Source organism: Xiphophorus maculatus, chromosome 13, assembly GCF_002775205.1.
Source record: "Xiphophorus maculatus strain JP 163 A chromosome 13, X_maculatus-5.0-male, whole genome shotgun sequence".
Lineage (NCBI taxonomy): Eukaryota > Metazoa > Chordata > Actinopteri > Cyprinodontiformes > Poeciliidae > Xiphophorus > Xiphophorus maculatus.
The window spans coordinates 3,635,371-3,645,102 of record NC_036455.1 but is presented as its reverse complement, the minus strand read 5'-3'; the positions used below and the strand labels follow the sequence as shown (position 1 = coordinate 3,645,102).

General features: G+C 36.6%; 1 protein-coding gene across 2 annotated transcripts in view; it reads left to right on the top strand.

Annotated features, from left to right (window-relative positions):
* The first annotated feature begins 2,459 nt into the window (after positions 1 to 2,459).
* LOC102221542 (cingulin-like) overlaps positions 2,460 to 9,732 on the top strand; it is a 32,349-nt gene continuing 25,076 nt past the window's right edge. For both annotated transcript variants that reach the window (XM_023345043.1, XM_005796519.3), the window contains exon 1: positions 2,460 to 2,601. The gene's annotated coding sequence lies outside the window, so the exon portion shown is untranslated. The remainder of the gene's footprint in view (positions 2,602 to 9,732) is intronic.

Genomic DNA, 9,732 nt, shown 5'->3' with positions numbered 1-9,732 from the left:
TGCTCTCAGTCGTTCCCTTTTTGTTTTGTACTATTTGTGCTGTACTCTTGCTCTGCTCTGGTGCCTCCTGGTGGAACCTGCGAGTACTACAGGCGGTGAGGAAAGGAGAGGTACTAAACTCTGAAGTAAAGACAGTTTTTTGTTATGTTGTCCAAGTCTGGTTTATCACTTTTATTTGAATTATTTGTCTGTTTTTTATATACACAGTCACATAAAATATTGTTTTATCCTGGACATTGATTTTGAAGGTTATGCAGAAGATTTAACTTTATAGCAGATTTATTTTTTGTAAGCTTTTGTTTAGTCACAAACATTAAACATGAAAGCAGAAATAAATCTGCTGTAGTTTTGTGGAAGAAGGTTGAAAATAAAGAAATTACAAGATTACTCTCCTATAAAGGGCAAAGCATTTAACAAAGTGGAAACTTAAGTTTTGGTTGATTTAGTATTAAAAAAATTACTTGCTTTCTTACAGTCAGCTAATTAAGGGAAAGTTGGCCAGTTTGTTTGTGCTTCGGTATTAGCAGTCGCCAAATTGCTTTTAAATTATATCGATTAATCAGATTTAATTTTTAATCCTTTAACTTAAGAGCAGTCTAAAACAAATACAACATTTGGCTGCAATTTCAGGGTATTTTTTATTTTTTTACATTTATTTTCCATGCCTGTTTATACGTGACGTTGGTCCAGCTTTTATAGTAAATGCACTAATATTGAACAGTAAGAGCAGTAACTCAGTTTTTCATATCAAGTCCTACCACTATGAAAAGAAACATCATATTGAGATTTTTTGAAATTGCAGTAAAACTGGATACCTAGTGATTTAACAGGCGCATGGAAGTCAAAATGCAACATGACTGCATTTAACTTTTGATCACATTATGTAACACGCTACCATAAAACACCCCTTGGAAAATGTGAAAATGAAAGCATGAATTAAAAATAACAACAAATACATTGTTTTACTTGGCCTGGTCACTGAGCGCATCAAGTAGCACATCCTATTCAATTTCCTCCTTTGAGATGGAACGGAGTTAGTTTTAACTGGTCGACCATTTTCACCAAAACCGTGTTCCTTTAAAGGCAGTATGGCAGGCCATTTTAACATAAAATCGCTTTCATTTGACTATCTGTAATTACATTTCAGATATCTAAAACTGGATCTTTGACTAGACCTTACTACATTTTGACTACCCTTAAAATGTCTGCATACATTGTGAACAAAAATTAAAGATGTCTTACGTTTTGACGAGTCAACATTTCTCCAAGATATCTCAAATGACATCAGCAGATTTGTTATTTTAAGTGTCAAATCTGTAATTACAATTCAATACAATATCTCAATTATGATGAGTCAAAATTACATTTTCAGATGTCTGGATTTCCTGCATAATGTCAGAAAATGCTCAGCAGCATGGAATATGCGGAGAACGCAAACTTCGTCAAATTGAAGACTGCAGAAGTGGGCAAATAATTTCTTATTTATTCTCTGCCAGCACACAAATTGGACTTAAAAACTGCTTTGAAAAGCTAGAAATGCCAACCGTCAGCACAAGCTGAAGATGTTATATTTTCAACAAAATAAAGTTTCTTTTTTTTCATTGAAATTTTAGTTTGGAATATCTGAAACACAAAATCCAGATCGATTAAATAATGTTCAAGAAATCACTAATTCATTTGGAGATACAGTACAGACCAAAAGTTTGGACACAACTGTGTGTCCAAACTTTTGGTCTGTAGTCAATACAGACCAAAAGTTTGGACACACTTTCTCATTGAATTCAATGAGAAGGTGTGTCCAAACTTTTGGTCTGAACTGTATGTTAGAAATTTTGAGATCGTCTTGAACGTCGTTTTATAGCTTCCACCTAACTTAAGTTTCTCCACAGTTTTCTTACAGACTTGTCTTCTGTTTTTCTTGTTTTTATGATCGTGTTTGTTCACTAACATTACCATAATGTTGGGTGACTTCTTAAAGTCAGTTGGATTTTATTAAGGAGTCCAGAGCAAAAAGCACACCACACTATTCAGAACATTTTGAACATCATGTATGACTTTATTGCCACTTTTAAACTTATTCACTACTATTTTTTAGTTTATTTCATAAAATCCTAATAAAATGTCTAAAGGTTTGTGGTTGTGGTCTGAAGAAACATGAAACAGCTCACGGGGAGTGAATACTTTCCCTAATCACTAAAGTTAGAGTCCAGTGTAATCTTAAGTAGCAGCAAATTATGGTTCTTTTCCCCACTGGTTCTGCTGTTATAGATAATACCGCCATGCAAAGCGTTTCTCATTGATTACACAGCTGAAGTGGGTCACACAGTGGCTGCATTGTGTTTTAAAGTGCAGCAGGAGAGATGAAAGTCAGTGCGCAATGAAGCCCCGCCCCTTTCAGCTGCTCCCCACCAATGGAATCGCCGCCGAGGCGGGAGGACGGTCCGTCGGACGTGCTGGCAACAGGTTCTTCTGGTAGTGGGGGTAATTTTCCCCAATGCCCTCGGCCCGTGGAATAACATCTCCCCATCTTAGCGCTGCGTGGACTTGCTGTTGATTTTATACATGCCGAGGAAGAGCCCGAGAACTGAACCATCACTGCAGGTGCAGTAACACTTACTCAGCAGCTTCTTATTTACTTTGAGTTGGAAATAAAGTGTGAGTAATGCGGTCTGTTGGGCAGAGCGGGCATTTCCCAGCATTTGGATCAAAAGGGGGATCCACCTGTGGCTTTTCTGCTCATGGAAATGATCGCAGGAGGGGAGGGCAGGCGGGGGGACCAGCTTTTGTCGTCCGCCTTCGTGGGGGGTTTGTTGGTTTGTTGCGCTCACTATCCCCTCTTCTTTTAATCGGATCTGTCTGCGCCGCGTAAAGAGGATATGCGGGGCTGTTACAGCAGGTGAACGCCTCACGTAGGATGCGGCGGCGGCGTCTCATTGGTGGGGCTGCTGTTCATTTCGCCCGATTTTACAACTCCGAGCAACAACAACTGAGTTCAGATGTAAACAGCCGGGAGGTTTCGACGCGCACCGATACTGACTGACCGGATGGGTGGGTGTGACGCAATTAACGCAGAAGCACACAGGTGCTGTTGCAGTCTGCGGCATCCGTGTTTAAATTACAATATAGGCCGTTTTGGACTAATTGATGCGTAAATCCGATTTGACAGGGTTTTGTTTTGTAGTAAGTATGTAATATTGTTTTTGTCAGAGTTGGCTCCAGAAATAGCTGTAAGTGTGTCCCTGAAGCGACACTTAAAGCTCTTTCATTTGGTAAACACATGCAGGACTTTTAGTGTCGTCTTCTTGTAAGGCAGACGGGAGCATAAGCGAAACAAGCGGCTGCACAGAGCCAACAGGGGTTCTCACAAGTCAGATTTACAAGTGTTTATTTCTTTTTTTATGAGCAATACATCAGTGTTAATCGTACAAAAACGGAGATATTTTTAGTATTATGTGTAAATTATTTATTCAAGTTTAAATGCTAATGATCAGGACAGCAACCAGCTAATTAGTACACCCTGTCAGGACTTCCTTTTTAAAACTAAAAAGTATTAATCAATGTAGCCACACTGTAATATTCTAATTAAATTACTTTTTTATTTCTTATGTTAATGTTTTATACTTACAATAAATAAGAATATAAGTTTCTCTAATTCATTTATATAAATTAAGCTCACATTTTATAGACATTGATTACATACAAAAGGACATACAGTACTTCAAATATTATATTTCTTGCAACTTATAGATAACGAAGCACTAAAATTCAGTTTCTCTGTTTATTTAATACAGAAATGTTGTGAGCTTGTTATGAACTACACAACAAACAACAAAGGCTTCCTATTTCATAGTCTAGTCGATAGTTACTGACACTTCCCAGAAGGATGGTAAACCGCTACAGGTTGCGGATAAAGAAGCTTTCTGTTAAGAGTAACGAATCGAAGCATAATACAGGAGTGTTGAGTGGAAGGAAAAGATGTGATGACAAAGTGGACACGCATCAGGGATTTTTAAGAACAGTAGCGTACAGTTGGTGCACTCGATACTCGGTCATGGCTCCTTTTGCGTGAATTTATGGATCTATGCAGCGTAGCATGGTGGCGATTAGCAGTCAGTGGCATTGATGGTGGCATTGCTGAGTCTGGTGTCTCTTCTTCCTCTTGGCAACACCAAGAGGAAAATGGCATAAATTCTATATCAGGTGAGTTTAGTACCTTTGGCAACGCGAGCAGATGTCATTTCCTGCTGGAAAAGGAAGTTGGCATTTTCATAAAGCTGGTCAATGGAAGGAAGCATGAAATTCACTAAAATATCATTGTAGATGGCTTTGCTGAATTTATACTTTATAAAACAAGTTGATGCCTCAAATAACATGTCAAATAAAGCTGCTTTTGAAACCTCAAACATAAAGAACATGACAGCAGTAGTTCATGTTTCATGACTTTTCTGTGGTATTACAGAGCCAACATGGCCCTGAAGCAACATATGTGTATCAGGAAAAAAAAATTTAAGTGCTTTCATGTAATACTTTAATTTTCTGAAAATTTCTTGCAAGCTAGAATCATCAAAAATGCCACAAATTGTTTACCTTTTTAATTTAGTTAATAAAGGCTATGAGCTGAACTTTACACTAGTCATTTTATATTTAAACAAACCTATATCTTAATTACAAATATAGTTTTTTTTCTGCTATTCATAATATTTTTCAAATAAATAACCAATAAAACTGATGTTTTCCTACATGATATAAAAATGTTTGAATTTCTTCTTATGTTTGTTAAAATATTATTTTCTTCACATATGATGTCACTAACATATAAAGTCATATAGAACAAGAATTTTGTTTAAAATAGAAACAACTTTTTTTGTTTCTATTCACAGTCCAATGAAATTTGAGGCACTCTTGTTTAGGTAAAGCAACACAAAAATGAAAGACAACGTCATAAAAATGTAAATAAATAAATTAACAGCACATCCAAGCTAAAGGTTGGTAGTGAAAGTGTAAAAACTAATGAGGAGTGAGCATTAAAATGAGACGATCCGGTTGGACGGTGAGGACGAGTGGCGGCTGATTGGCCAGTTTGGTGACATTCCTGTCTCTGTTGACTCGGCTCGTCCTCGTGACGAGTCGGAGAAACGCAACGCCGTTGTCACCCAGAGGTGCACAGCTACCGCTGGCTGAATAACAGCCCAGCCTTTGTTCAAATGTTTATTTACTTAAGGAATATATTAACTTCTCTGGAGTTTCCCTGAGAGCAGCCGCTGGAGCTGTCACAGACATTTAAATGATTTCCCTTTTGTTCGTTTGTGGTTTCCTCTCTTGGCGTTCACAGTTCTCCTCATGCGTGGACCTTAAAGTTGCTGCTTACAGTTGCTGCTTCTGGCCCACTTTTCCAGTTCCACTCTTAATCTCTCCCTATTATACAAATGCAAACCACGCGCAGTGCTGAAGGGGAGAACGTCTGGAATCCTAAGAATGTTTTTGGTAAAGACAAAGTCTGACTTTGATCAGGTAGACCTAACCTGATTGCCAATGGGAGGTTCTGTGTGTTATTCTATAACCAGAGTTACAGTTTAATTCCTGAAAGAGTTTGTAGAAAACGAAGGACACTTGGAGAAGGGTGGAACATGAGCAAGATCTATGCATGCCAGAGAAATGTGCCCTTTTATGAGGAAATATGACTTCGCTAATAGTAATTTGATCATAGAGGGCCTTGTTAAAGAAGATCTATTATTCAAAATTTTTATTTTGCTTGTGTTTATTCTTCCATTTTCATCTCTACTGTTTCTAAAAACGGTCCAAGCCGTTAGAAAAACCATGCAGTCATCTTTTGGCAATAAGTTAATATTTTTGGTGTCTGGAAAATGACCCGTTTCTAAAACCTCCAGATTGTAGAGTCACACTACACCGTTACCTAGCAACCCCAGTGAAACCTAGCAACACAAGCTTAGTTGGTTTTTCCACTGTATGCAATGGCTGCTGGAAAAGACAAATATTTTGTTGTTAACTTGTCATTCAGAAATCACTTGCAGCATTCTGGTTGGTTGTGCAGGAGGCTCCACTTCTGCTTCTCAAAGATATACAGTTATACAATTGCAGATCTGTTTGCACCCATTTTCAGCAGTGAGTGTAAAACGTTGAGGATTACATCCCCAAAGTGACCGGCATGCACAGAAGAATAATGTTGATGCCACACTTTACTGAAGTAGTAATGGATGGAACTGTTTATGTATTGATTTTAAAGTTCATGTAGCCATTAGAGCTGACTGTATTGTCACAAAATCAAAACAGCAAGAAGAAAATTATTAGCAATGGCCTATAGTGGAGCATTGATCTGCAGCTTCTGTTTGGAGAAGTGTGTTTAGATGTGTAGTCAGAGCCAGAAGTGGTGGGATTGTGATGTGATGCGTTTGAGTGACGCAGACCTCTTTGATAATTACAATTTTAAAGTCGTTGTTTACGTCCAGATTTACCGTGTATGGCTTCTCCGGGTGCAGAATTATGACGAGTGTCTCACATCAGTTACATAAAAGATGCAGTATTCAGACTGCAGACACTTTGAAAACAATCTGATATGTATCCGATTTAGTTCCACATACGGAAGTAGCGTAGGTCAGAATTTTTAGGGGGTGAAATGATCGGAAGTAGGCCGTTCAGACTGCCAAGAAAAAGCAGGATATATGTCGCATATGAGCAAAAAACCCCCAAAAAACCAGATTTTAGCCAGAGTCAAAGTTTTCTCGGCTGCTTCTATGTTTAATGCTCTGGACAGCCGTGCCTTTGTAGGTTTGCAGTTTGAATTTCAGCTAAAAATGTTGAAGAGGTGTGAATACCTTTCCAAGCTTTAACTATATTAATAAAAACATCTTGTATGTCTATGTGCACAACCATGCAGTGTCTGTGCTAGTGTGAGTCCGGCTCAGAGTAAACAGTCTACGGCTGATTGGCTCCGCTCTGAAGCTTGGGAAGGGGAGGCCCATTCCTGACATAACCCCGTAGCGTTTAATGCTCCACAGAGCCAGAACAATCACAGGAGGACTAGCCGACTCATTTTCATCTCTCAAAATATTAGGTGGCCATGTGCAGAGTATGCTGCAAATATAACCGCTGACAGAGCTGGCTAAGGGGTTAACCGAAAACAGAGGAAGAATAATGAAAAGTTCTTTGTTAGAGATACGTTTTTGGGTCATTTTAGATGCTTGGCTGGGAGTAGATTGATCAGGATTGGTGCACAAAAAGAAAAACTGGATGTACAGTACAGACCAAAAGTTTGGACACACCTTTTAATTCAATGAGTTTTCTTTATTTTCATGACTATTGACATTGTAGATTCACATTGAAGGCATCAAAACTATGAATAACACATGTGGAAATATGCACTAAACAACAAAGTGTAAAACAACTGAAAATACCCCTTATATTCTAGTTTCTTCAAAGTAGCAACCTTTTGCTGTGATTACTGCTTTGCACACACTCTGCATTTTCTTGATGAGCTTCAAGAGGTCGTCACCTGAAATGGTTTTCACTTCATAGGTGTGTCCTGTCAGGTTAATAAGTGGGATTTTTTGCCTTATAAATAGTCATGAAAATAAAGAAAACCCATTGAATTAGAAAGGTGTGTCCAAACTTTTGGTCTGTACTGTATCTGTTTTAAAATCTGATTCAAGTTTGATGCAAAAAAAAAAAAAAATGGTTTGAGAGGCTCACAAAGAGCAACAAGATGCTGAAGTTTGGGGTATTAATTAGAGGCTCCAGTTTCTTTCTGCTGTCTAGAAACGTATTTAACATTTAAGGGATAATAAAATCAAAGCTGTAATATTTCACTCCAAGAATATATAATTGGTATTACCTTTCACAGAACATGGTTTTATTTCTTTTTTTTAAAATGCAACCCATCCAACGCCTTTCTTCCTTTGTGAAATTACAAGTGGAAAAATATCAAGTTTCCTAGAAAATAGAGATGGTAGGTATATTTCTCTATCCCTGATGTACAAAACAACATTCAAAAATGGTTTACCTAAGAGAAACTCCTCATGAATTCCTAGTTTTTTGCCTTTTAATTGCCATTTAATCGTCCATATAGCATGTCCCATAAAGCAAAGCAATTTTTTCTGCCTTTGAAACCACATGTCCCCATTTTGTAATCCAGAGTGTCTCCTATAAATTTTTAATATTCAATCACAAACTGATTTAACACTAGATGTTTTCATTTTTTTCCGCTCAGATTTCATAAAAGCCTCTCCTGAGACGTCACACGTTTCCTCTCACAAGCTGAAAGCACTCTTCACGACCTCTTAAACTGACTGGGAGAATATTCCTTTCTCACTGTATTGAAAGTTGATAAGTTTCGTGGAAAACACCCAACACTTAGAGCTGAGGCTTTATTTGCTGATGTAACTTGTTGTTTTGTTTCCCAGAGGTAAAAAAAAACACACAAAAAAAACAACAAAAACACTATTAGCTGCTTAATTTTTCAAAAAGTTCCCTATTATGAACTGAAATAAAACGCGCCATATTTTAGTTTTCATTTGAAGTCTGTCCTGTCTTGTCTTCCCGTATGTCCGTCCACACCCCTCAGGTAAAGTCATCCTGCACAAAGAGCTTCTTATTGGCATATTTGGCATGTTATGAATAGAAAACATTCTAGTTGAGAAGGAATTTAACCTGAGGAGCAGCGAGACAAGATGACGAGTTTATCAGGATTTACCATTAGCTGGACATTTTAGCCGAGTCAAAATGACTCCGCAAAGGAACGAGAAACAGGAAACTGAAAATATGAGGGAAAGGCTGCACGTTCTCTGAAAAGGTGGACAAATATTTGAAAATATATTTAAATAAATGAATAAACAGACTCATTTATTGTTTATTTTCCAGAAATATAGGCTTTGATATTCTAAAAATAAAACATATTTATATAACATTTGTTCAAATTAAAATTGTTCACTTTCATCCAATGTTAAAATCGAGCTGTTTTTGTTTAAAAACAATATTTTAAACGTCAAATCTTATTTTCACTTATACCTAAAATGTTACAGTTAAACTGTAACAAAAGCAAAGCTTTTCATAGGAAATGTTTTTATTTTGAAAAAACAAAAATGCACTGAGTGGAAGAAGTGAGGAAATTCTGTGATTTTTGTTCAACAAAGCAGTTTTTTAAAAGGTTTTTAAGTCAGTGGTACTATAATTATAGCAGTTGTAAACGTTTAGCATAAAATAATTAAGTGTTTTTTAAAATTAGGTACATTTCCATATTTTTCTCTAGTTTGTCATTGATGTTACTATCTATTTAGTGTTTTTTTAGTTTGTTTTTAAAGAATATATACATGTATATATTAATCTTTTGAATTATTTTATTCACATTGTATATAGGAAAGCTACGTTCAATATGTTTTTTAAACTTTTTTAAAAGGAATAAGTATTTTTTGCAGTTAGAATAAGTGTATGTAATCAATTCAAGTAGCAGATTATTTTTGTTCAACTGAAGAAAAAACATATTGTTTCCATGATGGGTAACATTAAAGAACAATAAATAGACAATTTAATCTTTATTAAAGTGGCATTCATAGATTAAACTGAATTCATTCTTCATTCCTTTATTTAATCAGGTAAACCCCGTTGAGGTCTAGATCTCATTTTCAAGAGGGACCTGAGCAAAAATTTGCAATACATAGCAATCATGATTTTTAAATGCAGAATTGGTTAAAAACCAGTTAAATTTACATGAGTAACATT